This window comes from Metopolophium dirhodum, chromosome 4, assembly GCF_019925205.1.
Source record: "Metopolophium dirhodum isolate CAU chromosome 4, ASM1992520v1, whole genome shotgun sequence".
Classification (NCBI taxonomy): Eukaryota; Metazoa; Arthropoda; class Insecta; order Hemiptera; family Aphididae; genus Metopolophium; species Metopolophium dirhodum.
This window is the reverse complement of record NC_083563.1, coordinates 18,408,008-18,427,541: the sequence shown is the minus strand read 5'-3', so window position 1 is coordinate 18,427,541 and position 19,534 is coordinate 18,408,008. Positions and strand designations below refer to the sequence as shown.

At 29.7% G+C, this 19,534-nt stretch overlaps 1 protein-coding gene across 1 annotated transcript in view; it reads right to left on the bottom strand.

The window, feature by feature from the left end:
• LOC132942568 (fasciclin-2-like) overlaps positions 1–19,534 on the bottom strand; it is a 169,768-nt gene that overhangs the window by 36,857 nt on the left and 113,377 nt on the right. The window lies entirely within an intron of this gene.

Sequence of the window (19,534 nt, the reverse complement as noted above, 5' to 3'; positions counted from 1 at the left end):
ATCAATGATGATTCGTATTAATTAAATGGTCGAAGTATTGTATTGTTTACATTTGGTAGATTTCATAGTTATGTATACATCTATAATAACTAAATACTAAAATTGATTTACGGAAGGGGTTAATATGAATAGCTAGGTAGGTAATATTATTCTACTGAAGATGTTTAAGATGCACAAGCAAATATTAACGATAGATATGCAAAGTCAAACTTTGGATTTGATTTTATAACTTTACAAAACACATTTATATTTCCCTAGTTATATTCTACAACCACCACAAAAAAACATGCAACTGCAAGGAGACCAGAACCCTGCAGCAACGAATCACTGATATTGTTTAGGTAATAGGAGATGCTAAAAAATAATAAATGAAAATCAATAGTAAATAAATTAAAATAATGATAGGTGGTCGATATTAGACAATAACTCATATTATGTTTTATCTAACTGGGCGTATATAATATTTTGATCTCATAATACCTTAGATAATTATTATTTGATATGCATTTCTTTGTCGTCCTATGGCGATAAAAGTTGATTAATTCGTATCTCGTAAAAATATAATAATATATCTATACATATTCTGCAAGACGATGGCCTCCTCCATAGCTGCGACGAACGCCGAAGCTATAAACACCCCGTAAATAATAATAATAATAATAATAACAATAATACTCTGTGTCGTACTGCACCTGTGGTACGCTCGCACCGGTAAACGCGAAAGAAAATTTACGATCGGTATAATAGATTACGACGTGGAGGAAAAAATTTGTGATGATAACAAACAATAATATTATAATATAGGTATCGCATTGTATTATACAATATGTATGTTACGCGTCAAAATCGATGTACCATCCGCAAACAATTGACACTAACCCGCGGGATTATGGCTGGACGTGGTGTGTCGTGTTCGTGTATTACTATATATAGTACAACAGGAAACGTATGTAGTAAGGGTGCACCGCCACTCACCCTTATTGTTATTGCGGTAGTCCGCACGTATAGATACCACGTGTCGGGTGAACTCTCGTGATATTATAAATATATAATATTGTCCGGACGATATATTTTAAATTTTAATGTAATTCTGCCGTATGCAATGATGACGTCTGTCGCACACTCGAAAACGTCGACATTTTAATGGTGCCTAAAGACTACAGCACCGATGCGTAGTGATATCATAATATGCTTTACACATACCAACATGATGATAATAATAATAATAATAATAATAATAATAATAATAATAATAATATACAGGCATAATTTTCCGACCTGCAGACTCCAGCCGGATCATCCATCAGCTCTCATGCAGTCGATATGATAATAATAATATATTAAAAACACAAACCTATATATATATATATATATATATAAATTATATAGGCTCGGGTGTACGTATGAATAGGTACCTATATAATACGACCAAAATGAAAAAAAAAACAGAATTCAAAGTTAAGATTGGCAATACGTAATCGAAAACTGTAATGATAAGAAAGAAATCCATTAACTAAAGCGCAATATATTTTCGAATACGACAAACGCCAAATAAATAAAAAAAATAAATAAATAGAAACCGGGAAACGTCGTTGTGGTTAATAAACATCACTCCCGTCGTTTAAGACTTCCACTCCAATGTGCGCGGCTTCACATACACCACTGAATATCTCACTATTTATATAAATATAGAGCATTAACACAAAACACACACTCACGACTCGTATGCGCAGATGGAAATTATTTTATTAAAATATGTTACATTATAGTATTATATGTATATTATACTAAAATATAATATTGTAATATTCGAGTACGTATACACTGTTCAGAGTCTCACGCTTTAACTAATTTTAAAAGCTCAAATGCGTGGATGTGAACAGGAAACCGTGCTCGAAAAATAATGAACGCCATAAATAATATTCTATTGATGGACATTTATTTCGCAACACGAACGTCACACAACAATGTGTAATAACATATTATTTCGTATCAAACGAGTATAGTGAGGACAAAATAAAAGGATAAAACATTATTGATGGATGTGTATACTTAGGTACCTAATTTATATTATGACTTAGAGTTTGACAATTTCAAAAAAAAAAAAAAAAAAATGCATATATTTACACATCAGATATCTTTTTGCATACGCCTTCATGAAGAATTTCGTAAATTAAAAAGGACCAACACAAAAACACCCTAAAGAGTAGACAATTCTTTAGAAAACGATCTGAGAACGTGATGATATTAAAGACTATACTCAGATATAATAATTGTTTTAAGTACAAAACTATATTTTGAGTTCTATGATAATGAAAAAGTTTTCTCAGTGAATTCAAAATCATTCCTGAACCCCGTGTATATTTTCTAGATTTTATTGAATGTGATTAACTGCCACATATCTTACGATAAGATTTTAGCGGGAACGATGTAATCTGATTAATAGTTGTAATCTATCACGTTGTTAATTCATGTAGAGTCTGACATTTTATACAATGTATTTTAGCTAGGTAATTTGTAACTTATACGGTTTTAAAAATTAACAAAATTGTTTATTTTTTTGATTTTTGGTTTTAATTTTATTATTTTACAAGATTGTTAAATATAATAAGTATAATATAATTAATGGATCTAGTATTCGATGTTTATTGATCAATAAAAATAAAATATTCTGTAACACCAATTAAAAGCCGAACCTACAAAATTTAAATAACAAAAAGTTAAACAATTGTATACCACTCGGCTGTACAGTAATTGTCGTGTATGTCATTGTAATGGATATGATGAATTATTGTATACGAATAACTATTTTTAACGGAGCCTAGCATACTTGTATAAATAATAAAATTTAATACTTAATTAATTTTAAAAAAAAATTTATAAAAATCGAACCGTGACTTGTCCAAAGAAAAATGCTGCCCATGGCCTAGGAATCGAACTCGGGTCGACTGCGTCGCAGCCGACGCCTTAGTCCACTCGGCCACTCCGTCCCCCAGATAACATTTTATCATGCATGTTTATTGACATTTGGTGAAAATTTAAAGTTTCTACGGTTATTATTTTTTGAGTCACACCAAAAAAGTAAAATCGATTTTTTCAAAAATTGACGGTTATTATACGTCCACCGTATAGTAATGTGATATAGTGTTCTTCAAATAGTAATTCATTGAGTTATTGATAAAATTGTTTTCGTACAAATTACCTATACATGCTTGATGCTCCTAATAGTCCTAATAAGTAATAATAAAATAATTATATATTAATATTGGATAATCGATCTTATACTGAATATAATAACTTCATCTTGATAATGCAACAATACATCATTTTTTTTAGTATTACTGCAGAGTACCTACTATGGTTTATGACACTCAACTACGATAAATATGATTTAAAAATTGTATTCAATTAAATAATATATTTTTATGAAACCATAGCATCTGTAAGACTATTTTGTTTTGCGCAATTGTAATCAAAACTTCACTATGATAAATATTCACAAAAAAAAATGGACATTTAAGTATATTATTGAGTAAATTCTTCTTCCATCAAAAAATGTATGATTCAATAATCAACCAAATACACACAAACAGCATTGTAATACCAATTATTCATATTTCTCACTTCGTTCAGAATTTGAAGTTTAATCATACGATTTTGTTTTCGTTTTATTTATTGTTACTTCATATAATATGTTGGTTGTTTGCTCGATATGGTAAAGGAAAATGTGAGTTTAGGGGAAAAATTATCCATTTCATAAAAATGGAAACCATTTTTGTACACTTTGTGATACACGAAAAGAATTCATTCCCATATAAGAATTCCCAATGTTATATTATATTATCGGATTGGCAGAACTTGTGTTTAACTGGAACATTCCCGTAACGTATTGGGATACATTGCACATTTACAAATCAATGTTTTTTCAAAACCATTAATGTAGGTTTGTATGGAACGTTTCATTGTAATGTATACATTGGAACTTAAATTGTATATTACTCATATTTTTGTATTTTGTGGTACATTACGTACAGGGAACGTTAAATACTATTATGATAACATTGGTACTTAAAAGTGTATGTTTCTGGAATGTTTGTAACAGTTTCTTGCACAGTGGGATATATATAATATAAGGTTTAAACTTATTATGCAAACTAGAAAAATGGTCAATACTATGTGTAAATGCCTAACATTTAGTTAGTTTTAGTTATATAGCCTCTATAGTTCAGTGGTTAGAGCACTGGTCTTGTAAACCAGGGGTCGGGAGTTCAATTCTCTCTGTGTATCTACAGCTAATCCCAAAATATCTTTGATTTAAAGAGAACAATTGTATGAATTTATAACTCAAAATAATGTGCAAATTTTTGTGATTTTTACAAATTGTGTCAAAATTCGAACTTTAAAGTTTAAATGCTTATAATAAAAATTGTGACTTATGTATTTTTAATATTTTCAACTGCCATTGTAAGAATATATTAGGAACCTTGACTTAAGCCTTGTATTACATTTAAGAATAACATTTTATTAACATATATAGAAAAAAAAATCTAAAAAATTGAAAACTGAATATATCCGTAAACAGCTCAAAATATGTAGATTATTAAACGACAGAGGATTTTTTTTTTCGAATGCGTGGTATCCGTGGTATTGCAGCGGTTCCCCCGACAAAAGACCTTCGGCCATGGTCGGCTTATCCCGTCGTCTCAAGTCAATACTTTTTTGAAATAATGAGTGTTTTTTGATAAACGAATCATCCAGTATAATATTATACAATAATAAGTTGGCTTGAATAAGTAACTAAGAAAAAACTTCACAGCCTGTCGTTAAGTTGTACTAGAACACTTTATTTTAATAAATAAATATTATCAAATTATAAAATCAGTATTCATTTATTTTTCGAAAGTAAATATTTTTCTAACAATGCAAAGATCAACAGTTGATATGAGCGAAAGAGAAAATCAATTTACAATAATAATGGTATTTATTACATTATATTATATATTATACAACTGAGTTATAACTGAATAATTAAAATTTTGTATATATGTAGATAGACGCTGATTATCAACACTGTTCCCGAAATATTTTGAATAAAAGCAATAATTACTCGAAAATGGTCATAAGAATAATTATATTTCTACTTATAATTCTATGTGTATTTGGCATTCCTACTGAAGGTGCTTTCTGTTCAAAACAAAAAATAGTAAGTTGATTTTTTTTATCTTACACACGACTAATAAGGGTTTTCTATGTTATATTATATTTATTTATTTATTCGCTTTATTTTTAATCATTTCGGTGTGTTTTGAGAAAATCAACTTTGAGTCGAACATTACCCCAAGGTCTTTAAAATTATTTACAAGTTCGGTTGTTATTCCTGAAATAGAATGATTAAAATTAATCTGATTTTTTGTTAAGGTGTAACGCATGAATTTGCATTTTTCAATATTTATTAATATCGCTCTGTAAATTAACTGCATCCTGACGTGTTTTTATGACGTTGATAATTTTTGCGTCATCAGCAAATAAAAACAGTTGAGAATGCTCGATGGCGCTTGGAAGATCATTTACAAAGATGTTAAAAAGCAGAGTGGACAGGTTAGGGGGACGCCCAAAGTGACTCTGATGGGGGCAGATACGTAGTTTTGGTGTTTAATTTTGTGTGCGGGAAAATGGATGAGTGTAATGGGTTTTGCTTTGAAAACCGGAGAATGTATGCGTGTAATAGGATTTGCTTTCAAAACCGGGTAAATTTTTTACGGGTTTCAGTTATTAGGTTCTAACACAGTTTAAGAAGAATTGGACGATTGGAAAGAACGAAACCTTAACAATAGTGAACTGGAAAGGCCAAATGACTGTAGTTTATTGAATAAAATAACATGGTTAATTCTATCAAAGGCTTTTGCAAAGTCAGTATATACTATACCTGTCTATGCGTTGCATTCGAAGGATTCTAATATCATATTTTTAACCAAGGCTAGATTGTTGCACGTAGAGCGCTTGGGGATAAATCAAAATTGGTTATTACTAAGTAATGAGGAGCAATAATCAGTTATTTTCGATGATATTAATTTAGAGAAAAGTTTAGGAATGTTAATTTGTAGCATTGCATACATGTGTTACTTGTAACATTAAAGTAATGTTACTTGATGATAAATTAGATATTATTTTTATGGAACAATTATACAATATTACATCATTGTTACTTAGTAATATTTTTATGTGATCGAAACTTAACATAGCGACAACGTTTTGTAACTTAGATTGCACAGTGGGTAGTGTGTTTGAACCGCCTAAAACATACTACTATTATGGTAAAAAAATTTGTGGAAATGTGACTTGATGGGAATTCTCGATAATGGGTTGAGTACCATATAATCAATGATAATCAATGACTACTCCAAAACATTTGGTATGTTAATATTTAAATTCGATTTTCACATATGTTGATCAAATACCATTGATAGGTACTTATACTATATAAATCACAACAAATTTTAATTTTATTTTAATTAATAATTATAAAAACCGTAGGTAGGTACGCAGGATTTTTTGATATTTTAATTCCATAATTGTACTTTAAAATTGTAATCTTTGTAAGTTTTAAAATGCCTATAACTTGCTTAAAAATTAAAATTCCATAAAAAGCCTTCAATGGGCCAGGGATAATATTTTAACCTTTCAATTAATAATGTGAATTTACACTAATATTAAATATAAGAGAGTAAAATCGATTCTTCTGACCGTAAAATTGATTAATTGTTATTAATTGGTATGCATTGGTAAGACGTTAGAAAAATAAAATAAAATAAATATATTACCTTATATTTATTATTTCATAATGATGGACTGGGAAAGTGGGAAATCGCTTATTTTTTTCGTTAGATTGTGCCACACACTGTACATTTAGATAACTTACAGCTAAATGTTCATAATGTAATGAGTTTTTATTTCATAACTGTGTAATTATAATAACGAGTCTAAAAAGTACATTCGTCGCAGTGGGGGATGTTAGATTAATAACGTTAGATTGGGAAACTAAATTAACTTCGGAACAAAATTTACCGTGTGTCCACGTACGCCGGCTGTACGTGAATAATACTAATTATTATTGTTATACCGAATCACAATTGTGTTTAATCTTTGCATTGTTTGTTAACTCGTCACACGCGTGGAAAACGAAATTAAAATGAAAACGAGTACTGCTGGTATTGTGTATCTATACTATACTATAATATATAATATTTATACCTATATGACGTAGGGATTCATAGTAAAAAGTGTTGTTTTACTGAGGTTTAAAAAACGTATACGTTGTTGTTATTATTTATATATATATATATAATATATATATTTTTAAGTATAGAAAACGTCGATGGTTTCAACGTTTTATTTTTCGAACCGAATTGTTTATTTATTAATTCAATACAAACGTTTTTGTGCCCCCCCCCCCCCCCGTCATCGCTGCGCGGGCTTACGGCGGGTTTGCACTATAGGAAATGCGTTTCCTATAGTCTCGATTATCAATTATAATTTACGAAATATATAAATAAATTATATCTAATAGCGAAATAGTATGGTATAAATACATATGTAATGCACGAGGCTGAATTTAAAACGCGTCGTACATTGTACATGATATACCGATGCGCAATAATTCTTGATATAGTTTGATGCTAAGGAAAAAATCCTTTTCGACGGAATGAGAGCACATAATAATAATATATATTATGTTCAAGTTGGATAAGCTACGATATTTTCTAGTAGAGAGGCATAATTCAAAACTAGAATCCGGATAATCCTTGGTATTTAGTAATTTATTGTATAGAATTTAAAACTTTGGCAGTGAAAATACTTTCGCAGTTTGCACAATATTCATATTTTATTTTGACTGTGCATTGTGTCGGAAGATATTACCAATCTAGTGCGAGTTATCGGTCTTCTTAAAGGATTAACGTTCTCGTAATTTCTTAGATATAATTAATTAATTCTTATATACATGATAAGGGAAACTTTATCTTTGCACATCTGAGTAATAATTGTTTCGATACGCTTTTGAGAGCGGACGAATGTCGTTACACGGAAGACAATACGAACAGACTATAGACAATGAATTCTCTTTAAGGATATTTGAAATATTATAATATTAGCTTTTATCAAATATATCGTATAGGTGCCCCTTCCAATATGCATAGGCTTAGCGTGATGATTTTATATAGAGCGGCTAATGGCTATATACACAACATAATAATATATTGTAAAAATGTAACTAAAAAAATCATAGGATGGTGAGCTAAAAAAAACTTCAGGGATGCTATAGCCCACTTCAAACCTCCCCCCACCTCTATGCCCATATTATACCATAACTGTTATAATTTATAATTTATGAACAGTTATTATCATACAGGTATATTATGAAGCTAATAAGCGTCAAATATGATATACGATTAGATATATTATGTCTTTTATAAAGAAAAAACTATAGATTGTGATACAATGAATATAATCATATGGTTATAATTATAATTATTATACATAGAATAATTATTATAGATTCATAAGACTAAAAACATAATCGCTGTAAATATTATGTTTGAAAACAAATAAAAAACCAACTCCTAACCAATTATTGATAAGTAATATTGTTGTTGGACACGGTATCTTTTTATCTCGGGCAGTGGAGGTAAGGCGAATGAATATCGCACTGATGGTCTTATAATAATTATACTACGCCCCCCCCCCCCCAAAAAAAAAAAATAAGACGAAATAACAAATAATTTAAATCCCTTAGAACGCGCAGAAATCTCGCGATAGAGCTCAAATGAGTGGTCGCTTTTTTCTTTCTTTTCGACTACGTACTTCCAAAACCTCCACACAAAACTCTTCGTTTGAACGGTGTAAAATTCACCAATTAATTATTCAGTCCGATAACATTATACGCATAATATACAGTATAAGAACAACACCGTTTACTCGGGCTTGTCTTATATAGAGGATTTCTAAACGATTCAATTGTTCTCGAAACGGTTTCGACCCAGACAGCTCATCACATAATTATATCATTATGATGATCGTACCGCCAAATGTTTACCGACGGCTGTGTACGATAAATAAGTCATCATCGTTGTATACGCACATAATAATGTGATATTGTGGTATAATAATAACATAAATAATACCATTATTATACTGTGCCGTTCGTTTGGCGTGCCGACCGAGCGATTCGATTTTTCACACAGAATAATAATAATATAATGCATTCAATACATACACTCGTATTATTGTTATTGTGGCTTGTGTAGAAAATGTTCACGAACACATTATACTCGCTAAACAGTTTATTCGGTCGTCGTAAGTCATTCCGAAAATGAATTTCATGTACAAATGCGTAAGTGGATTATATTGTAAAAAAAAGTCATTAACTTCGATGATACGGTTTATACTATATTATATACATGTATATTCTACATAATATAATATAATATAGTATAATATGATATATATATATTTATTCACGTACACACACACTGTACAACCATATGTTACATCCAAACGGTTATTTCATCTCAAATAGCACACAAAAAGATTTAAACCTTTTCGATCTATAAATGCGTTTATACCATTTATATACGAGTACCTGTAATCCACTTATACTTTTTTATTTTTTACGAATGAAATAAGTAACAAAAATAAAGTTATTGCTGAAATACGGCTTAGCTGAGGTTTGATTTCAAAAATGTATATTGATTTATATAAAATCTGTATCGGCTTGAACAGTTACTTTACTGTGTTATATGAAATGCTGAAACCGCGTTAGCTATATCGTGCTGATGTTAAGATATTGACGAAGGAGTCGTAGATCACGTTCTTTGCTTAATACATTTTTATAACAAATATATTTGTAAAACTTATCCAATTTACTAGATTTGATCCAAACAAATTAAAGTCTAAACTGAAAAAGTGCTAGAATAATAATATGGTCGATAAACTTAATATAAATATAAATATATATTTATTTTGTATTTTAATTTTAGTTCTCGCTCCAAACCATATTGAAATTCATTTTTGGTGAAATAATGGTTAATGTAACAAACTTATTAGTCGTATCGTAAGAACTTTTAATATTGCATTCATTTTATTAAACTTGTAATTAATTCTAAGATTGTGAAACCACCATAAAATGTATACAATACGAACTATAAAGACGCCCGTCTAACGTATGGATCCCTTTCCTATCGTTCTGGACAAAATATCTACCGGGAACAAACTTAGTCATTAAGCACATATTTACCAAACTTCAGTAATGCACTGGAACGTCTGTAAAAACAACTTATTTATTTATTCAGTTAGATTCTAGCTAGTAGAAAAACAGCGAAAATTCAATACCAAAGTTATGATGGTAAAATGTATACTTTTATACTACATAAAAAAAAACACACAGTAAAAAACTATTTAAAATGAACCCTATTAACTAGGTATTGCCATATTCATTATAATTTCTATATACAAAATGAATTAATAAACTTTATAATATTAAATATCATATAAAACATACTTCATAATATTATATTATTAAAATTTCATTACCATAATAATATTATTATCATAGCGATATTTCAAAAAATTAACTTCAAAATATGTAAATTTTTGTTTTATGAATGTGAAAATAATTAATTTTGAAAATATATCTTCATATTTTATTAAATTATCAAAATGTTGTGGTTAAATTAGTGTAGAAAATCCAATTATTGACGTCAATATTACTATGTCGCCCATGTTGCCATATTACATATTATATTATAATGTGATATATTTCCATTAAAAAATATGAATTCAAAATATTATTTTGATAAACTACATTTTTAAATTTGAATAATACATTAAGTACTTGTGACATGTTTATACCTATAGCATCTACGTTCATGTCTCATTAATTGACTGTGACATTTTGACACGGATCTTTGTGTCACAGAATATTCCATTTCATTGTGTCCTATCCATTTTATACAACTAAATTGTTTTTCAAGTGTTTTATAATAATAGTAATAATAATAATAATTTGACATTTGAGATAAATAATATACATTATACATATTATATAATATGATATTCAAGCTATGTATAATTTATTTTACATGGTAAACTGTTCTAAAATAAACCTAATCGTCTATATGTTTGTAAATACAATGCCTATACAGACTCCTTTAAGTGATGATCTCTATAAGTTGAATTTTAGAAAAATTATTTAATTACATATTTCTAAAAAAAAAAAACGAAAACCTGTGAAAGGCATGTGGTATAAAAGCAAGCAACTGATTTTGGAAAAATTTGGACCATGAAGATAGTTAGCTGGGACTAAATCTTATTTCTAACATAAAGATTTACTAAAAATTTAAAATTTAAAAACACATATTATATCCTGTATCACACTTTTTATTATCATATAGCTGTAAGTTTTAATAATGCCATTGTTCATATGGGTGGATAACCATACATTTATTACTACAAAATAAAAACAAAGCTAGTGAAAGCTATATTTTGTAATAAATAATAATATTCTAAGAATATGCACTTTTCTTGACAAGGGGCAGTAACTATAATTACAAAATAGTACATTGTATGATATATAATTTCATACTAAACACACGCATTCTCTGGTTTCAAAAACACACAAAAATCAATTATTAAATATGCATAAATATTTTACATGCATAATTCGACTAACTATTGATGCACCCGTAATATTAATACCAAGTCATAAAAGTTGCTGAATTTGATAGGTAAAAAAGTGTACAAGTCTTGATCTCTATGACCATCCGTGTCAAGGACCAAGATTAAAAAAAAAACTTTGTAAACTCTAAAAAACTTATTTAATATAAAACGACATTCTACGCAACGGATGGCGTTAGGCTAACAGCAATAATACTAAAAATATTGGAGCAGCCAAACCATGTCTATAAATACCCCACGGCAGAAACATTTCTCAACAGGGAGACATCATCAACACCCGCGACAAATCACTCTTCTAAGTAAAAGTACTAGCTATTTTTTTTTAATTTACTTCAGCGCTTGCTAGTTTTTTTTTTGATAAATCTTAATGGTTCAAGTTAATTTCATATATAAATATAAACAACAATGATTGATATCACTCGGAATCACTTACACGGCAAATGCAACTAGGATAAACACCAATATAGTCTTAAAATAAATATCTTAATCATTTTTTTTTACGATAAAAAAAACATGCTGTATGAGTATGAGTGTATGACATCCAGTACTCCATTTTAATCTGAAAGTTTTCCTTAACATACCAATATCCTTACAGTATAAAAGATTCGGTAAAAACTATTGGGAGTTTCAGGCGTAGTATACAATCATTCCATACGATATTTATTATAAATTTAAACGGGATGAACCCAATAACAAATTGATAGTTATTACATTAATACAATTAAATCTATTTAGTAGACTGAAATGACAGAATATATAATCACAAAAAACAACTGAGAGAGTTATAAAATAATAATAATAATAATAATAATAATTATCTTGATAGAATAATAATAATAAAAAATATTAAATAATAAATTATAAATTATAAAATAATATTTATAATATAGTATAATGGGTAATATAAATACAAAAACCATCTAAAGCATGACAATTAAAGAAATCAACAAGGACATCATTAGCTAATTTTATTAATCTATTTAAAGGTGATACAAGTACATACTCTGAGTGAGGTGAACGACGTATATCACATTTATAAGAAATAAATCGAAAGAAACGATTTTGAATAGCTTCCAAGCTTTGTATATGAACTGCACTAGAGGGTGACCAAATAACTGAGTTGTATTCTAAGATTTTGATATTCGAGTAAATTCTAATATTTTATAGAACCATCGACACAATTGTAATTTAAAGCAAGGAATCCAAAACTATAAAACAAATAAAAGTTAAATATTTTGATATGTTGAATAAATTAATATATATAGTCACAAAATGCATTTAAGTATCCATTTATTTGATTACGATCAATTTATTTATTCGAATAAGATTCATTACAATTTAAAAATTGAATTTGGTTTTTGAACATTCGAATTATATAAATAATATTAAAGTAAGTAATCAGTTACAAGAAACAATAATAATATGTATTATCATGCTACTATACCAGTAATATCTCAAGTATTTTCAGAACAAAGACTGAAGAAGTTTCGCGATTGCGTACCCCCAAAGCGAAAAAGACTGGAAAAAGTACTTGTCGTGAAGAGTAAGGAGAAAGACAATACAACGTCGAACGTGAGATGCATCAAAAATCAAATAACATTTCATTCTAGTAGACAGTTACATGCCATTAAGGTTAAATTTGTATGCAAGGACTAGAGGAATGTTATTTGAAGAAGAAGAAGAAGAAGAAGAAGAAGAAGAAGAAGAAAAATAAATTGATTTTTATAATTCTAAGCAAATAATAATTTTTTCCGGGTATAGTTCGAAAATATATGTATACGTTTTGTAAACAACGAACAATAAATTAATTCTCGAATATTACAATGAATTACACCATAAAAAATAGTATGATTTTGCATATTTTTTTTTTAAACTCCGGAAATAACTAAAATGATCATTTTATGAATACAGCTGGTAGTCTGCAAATGCGGCCCAATCGTATCATGGTGATCGTATAGTGGCAGCCATGTAGTGTATTATATTGAAATGTGTGTTTAAATAATTTAAGGTTGTTAATCTAAAATGTCACTATGATATTATAATTTTGTCTAACATCGTGATAGAGTAGTAGCTAATAACTTGGTACATTACCAAAGTATTTAATGAAATTCTTGTGCAAATTTGTTGGTATAGTACCGTATTTGTCTTTAATTTTGCAGTCTACACAATATGGTATACTCAATTCAAACGACATTACACATTTACACACATAGCAATTTATACATTATGCATTATACTATTCGTATATGACATTATGTACACAATTTTGATTAAAAATTAAACGTATTAACAAAATGTATTTTGAGAAGTTAAATAAAATTATTAATTATAATATATTAGAACATAAATTCCTAAAAAAAGAAACAGGAAACCAAAAATGTTATTAAGTCATTATTACTGCATATTTTTGGCTATATATTTTATTTATTGGCTTCATTTTATAATACGTAATGATTAACTGTATTGTATTTAATTGATTGCATTCGAATTCGACAAATACGATTAAATTACCTATAAGATAGAAATCGGTAGACAATGGTACGGAATTAACTGGCAGGAGTTATTATTATTTTTTTAAAAGCTATTAAATCCGATGTCCCGTATGCAATATATTATCAAAACTAAAAAAAAAAAAAACTTAACTTGGCTAAACGCAGTATAAAATTGTGTTCAGACGTATAATACCTATGCTGTTTACCGACTATACGCAGTGCATACACAGAGATACAGCCACCCGAATACCTGATATGATTACCTATCATACCTACAATCATGTTATTCATAAATTATTATAAATCGGTATACATGTTGGTATACATGTTGCGAATGTCGATATAATGATCGATAATCGGACACGGTACACGGAAAACTATGATAATATATGACATGTTGACCACTGAAATGTTATTAATAACAATTAATAATGATTTTGCCATCGTGGGTGGAAACATTCTCGTACGTTCGTATGCCAGTGAGTGAGTACTCGAACAATTGTGTACCTATATATAGCTGGTACCTCTGAAAACGGTCGTGGCGATGTCCGCGTAAAACCAATTATCTGTGTAGATTTGGTAGGCAGCAAATAATAGGTAGGTATTATTATTATTATTATTATCAAACAGCGTTGTTACGTCCAGGCAGACGACTACCTACCGTATGTCGGACACGCCGGGTTCATTAACGCAAATGTATTCATCGCGTATAATATGTGTGCACCGTCGATGTTCGGGTTTCGCTAAATTTTCACTTAAAACGGTCGTTCAGCTTTCATCAGGACCGCGCGCGTGTTATTACAATAATATTGTAAACCGTACTGTGGACGGCTTACCTTATACGAGAGAGCTTTGTGATAGCCGGTTACAGGAGTGGTTGCCGCTTATGACCACGATTCGCGTACACGACGATAATAGCGTTATGGTTGTTATAATATGATGTTGTTGTTGTTGTTGTTTTTGTTGTTATCGACACACGTTGTTGTTGGTAAAACGTTCGTCTATTATCGCGTATTTACACACACGCACGCACTCTCACATAATATCAAAACCTCATTACCTAGATATGGTAACTCATTTTACAGTTAGTGGTAATGATGGTGGGTATGCGGCAACAGTTCTGACGGTAAAAATACGTAAATCGAAACCTTCCACGTGCATATCCGTTTAAAATTATATCGGAAAAAAATTTTAATCATATAGGATTTTTTTCTGTAGCCACGATCAAAGTACAAATTGCGCAGATTATATTTTATTGTATATTGGATTGCATATACTGTAGGTAAATAGACAGAGTTGTTGATAGTTGATTGTGTTTATTATAATATTATATATAGGTATGATTATAATAATATGTTCATTAAGCCGATTCATTCCGTGTATGTTTTATATTTTTTTTATCCAGCCTAGGTTGTGATTGTTGTGTTTGAATTGAACAGATCGCACAAATAAATAGTATTAATAAAAACATAATACAAAATAATTCAATACAAAAAATTATAACAGATTTTGTTCCGAGTATTTCGTATTATATTCCTAATGTGTAGTAACTCTTAAAAATATATTATTTTATATAATGATAGTACAGTGGTGTAATGAATACCTAGTTTTGTTTTATTATAGTGTGCACGGAATAAATTAAGCCAAGGACAACCAAGGTCAATAAGAAAATGTGTGATATGACAGTGGGACAACAAAATAATTTAGTAGGTACCTAGGTATACAGTTAATGCATCTAAAACTAGTAGCTATATTACCTATACTTGTATGCCACAATGAAATGGTCTATAGTTTCGAGTTAATAAGATATAATATTATGAATAGAGGTTACCTATTGATTACCTACTTTTTTAACAAATTATTATGATGTTACTAGATCTGTCAACCTATATCGATGATGATGATAATGATGTGGTAAATGCACAATCTCATAGACATAGGTACATTGGAACCCTTCTAAATCTACGTCAATCCTTGTAGCTAATAGAATCAACTACCTATCACAAGTAATCCATCAACAATAGTATAGTTAGAACAACTTTTTTTTTCAGTTACATTTAATTACATTATTTATATATTTATTTACAGAACAATTTAACCGAAGTTCGTCAGCTGACCTCGACGTTCACGACGTTTTTATCTCTCTACGTTAAAGTTTTCTCATATTGTCCTAATTAAGAAGGAATAACGTTTATTCACAGGAAACATAAATCATTTTTGGTCGGGTATAGTAGCTATATGAACGTATATTAATCCCTCGCCGCTCCTAAATACGCGCGCTTCTACACCGAAGATGATAAATGTCCTAATAACAAACGTCGGTACCTATTTATCCAAGTCTAAATTAAATTCTCATTCCATGACGTGTGCGGAGGTAAAAAAATTCGAAACCTGTGAGCCACGTCACCCCATCAGCGCAGACTCCCCCCACACAGTGTATCGACACCATTTCGTCGTGTGTACACCGCCGGTTAGCCGGCCCAATATGACTTTTTCGTGTTCAGTATTTAGGCGAATGTCCGCGATGTGTATAATATAATATTATAACACGAACACGTGTGATGAGAGTCACCAGGAGGATCAATGCGAATAATATTCGCGGCATTCGCACTGAGCATTTTCGTCACACACGATGCGCATACCTATATCGTACGATTGTGCATAATATAGTCGGGGAAATGTTACGAATATTTTCCGCGCGAGACATTTGCGTGGGGTGCATTCAAAACACGTGCGACGGGAGAAAAAGCACCGTCGTCTGAGACCGCGGCCGCCCACCATCATCGTCACGGTTATATCGAACCATATTATTTGTATACGAATTGTACCTATATACATGTACGCATGCTACTGTACCTAATAAGTGTTGTGATTGCTTTGTACGACGACGGTTTTTTGAAAAATCGCCATGAATTCGGGCCTTTGTGAAACATAAACAAAATATATGTTCATAAAAAAATCCACAGCGGTCATATATTAGCGATATGCACAGACGTGCAGCGTACACGACGGAACGAACACACAACCAAATTTTATATAAAGTAATATATAAGTATATATTATTATAGGTGGGTACAGTTAATCTACGACGGGACATTGACGTTTTCACGAGTGCTATATCTCAAATCTCATATTACTTGTAATCCACCACTGGCACAAAACTACTGATAGATATATAAAGTCGGATCTCGTTTTGTCGTTTCTGTTTACACGGTATATTATACGGATTATTCTGTATCAAAATATATTTCAAGGACAGGAACATGTTCCTAGACCATAGCACACTACTCGACATTTTTCCTCATGGAAAATCTACCAATCATAAATAATATGTTGTCGTAATAAGACCTTTCGAAAAATCGGTTGGAAACAAAAAAACGTGTATCCAGTCCAAAAACATATGCATGTTAAAATAAATAAAATATAATTAACACATTCTGCGTACTTCTCCATATTTAATAATAAAAAAGTCTAATGATTATTAAACGTGAAAAAATGTTCACACAATATTAGTATTTACAAGTTAATTGTTAATGTATGTATGTATGTATGTATGTATGTATGTATGTATGTATGTATGTATGTATGTATGTATGTATGTATGTATGTATGTATGTATGTATGTATGTATGTATGTATGTATGTATGTATGAATATTAGAATATGGTTATTACAATTTAAAAGTGGCTTAAAAGTAGTATAATCTCTGGGATAAAGGCAGCATTTTATCAAACGCAACAAATATAGAGGTATACCTGCGTATATAATATTTGTTAAAAAAAACATAATTTCTAATATGGACGTTATAACTAAGAACGCTGTTCATATTGTTTATGATGCATACGATTTCAAAACGATGCACAGGTAAATAATAACAACATTTTTACGAGACACGTGAGATAAAAATATATATTAATTTTATTGTTATATTGTCTAATCGATTGGATGTTTTAAGAGAATCTTTTGCGGTCAGCGGCGAACCCAGTTTTATAAACTTTAATTATTATTATGTTACATTCAATGGTTTTTAAATGTTTTTTTCAACAAAACTTATAAGTCATTATCCAAAAAAACTGATGTTGGAAATGAGTAAAGTTTAAGTTAAATCGTGCTTTCTTCCGAATAATAAAAGTCAATAAATTATTCATATACAAAGTTTTTAAAATAATAATCATGACGCCTGAGTTTACCGTTTAATCTGTGATAATTTATACAATGCTGCTATACTAAAATATATCCTATTACATATTATTATTATTCATTTTATATCGTTGTGCGTATATAATTGGTTATAGTTTCACGTATATTTTTCTTTCTAGAATAAAAAAAGTACACTAACTGGCACGTACAATGGTCACAAAATAATGTGGCGTATTATAAGGAAATACGAAGAGTCTGTTTGCATTAATAAAAACAACAATATTATGTTGTTGGTTTTTTATTATATTATTTTTTATTGATGTCGTTACGACGTTAGTTGGCATACGTCGCACGGGGGAACAACTTTAGATTTTGCAGTCAAATAGTCTACAAATTACAAGTCGTTGTGGAAGTTTCTTTTTGAATTAAAAAGCAATTATGAATGCGAAATGACATTGCTCGTTCGTTTGATGTTTAAAGAGAGTAAAGTATAGTATAGTAATAATAGTGATAATGATAAAAAGAAAAATACTTCTATTCAAATACCGTCATCAAAATATATATTATAAACATTAAATATACGACATTTTTTTTAAAGCTAACCGAAATTGAACAAATGCGGTTTTTGCCGACTTTGTTGTAGTTAACGCCGTTAGAAAAGTTATTGACGCGTTACACTTGATGAGTGATGATAATAACACGAATGGGTTTTTGATTATATTGCCACATAATCGACATTGACGTATTCTAATCAAGAAAACTATGTATAATTCCCAAAATAATAAATTTAAAAAAAGTGCACAGCAACACGATGACGTGCGTTTGAAGTTAAATCGTGTAAAAAAAAAGAAAATACCGAAAAAACTGGGAAAAAAGTGTTTAAGCGAAAAGTTTGTTGCTACTCGCCGGACCTATCAATTTTCCGTCTCGATTTAAACTAACGCGCGGCAATTTGTCCAAAGGGTCGGAGATTATATTCGAAAAACGTTTTAGAACAAGATTACACTATATATATAATAATATCATATACATCTCTGTAATACATACGTGTGCGTGTACGTAAATAGCGAAATAGAGTGATGGATAAAGAGAGAGAGAGACAGATATTCTGCTGCTATCACAACGGTACCTATATTATATTATAAGCTCTCGCTGATAATTTTCGGCTTGGA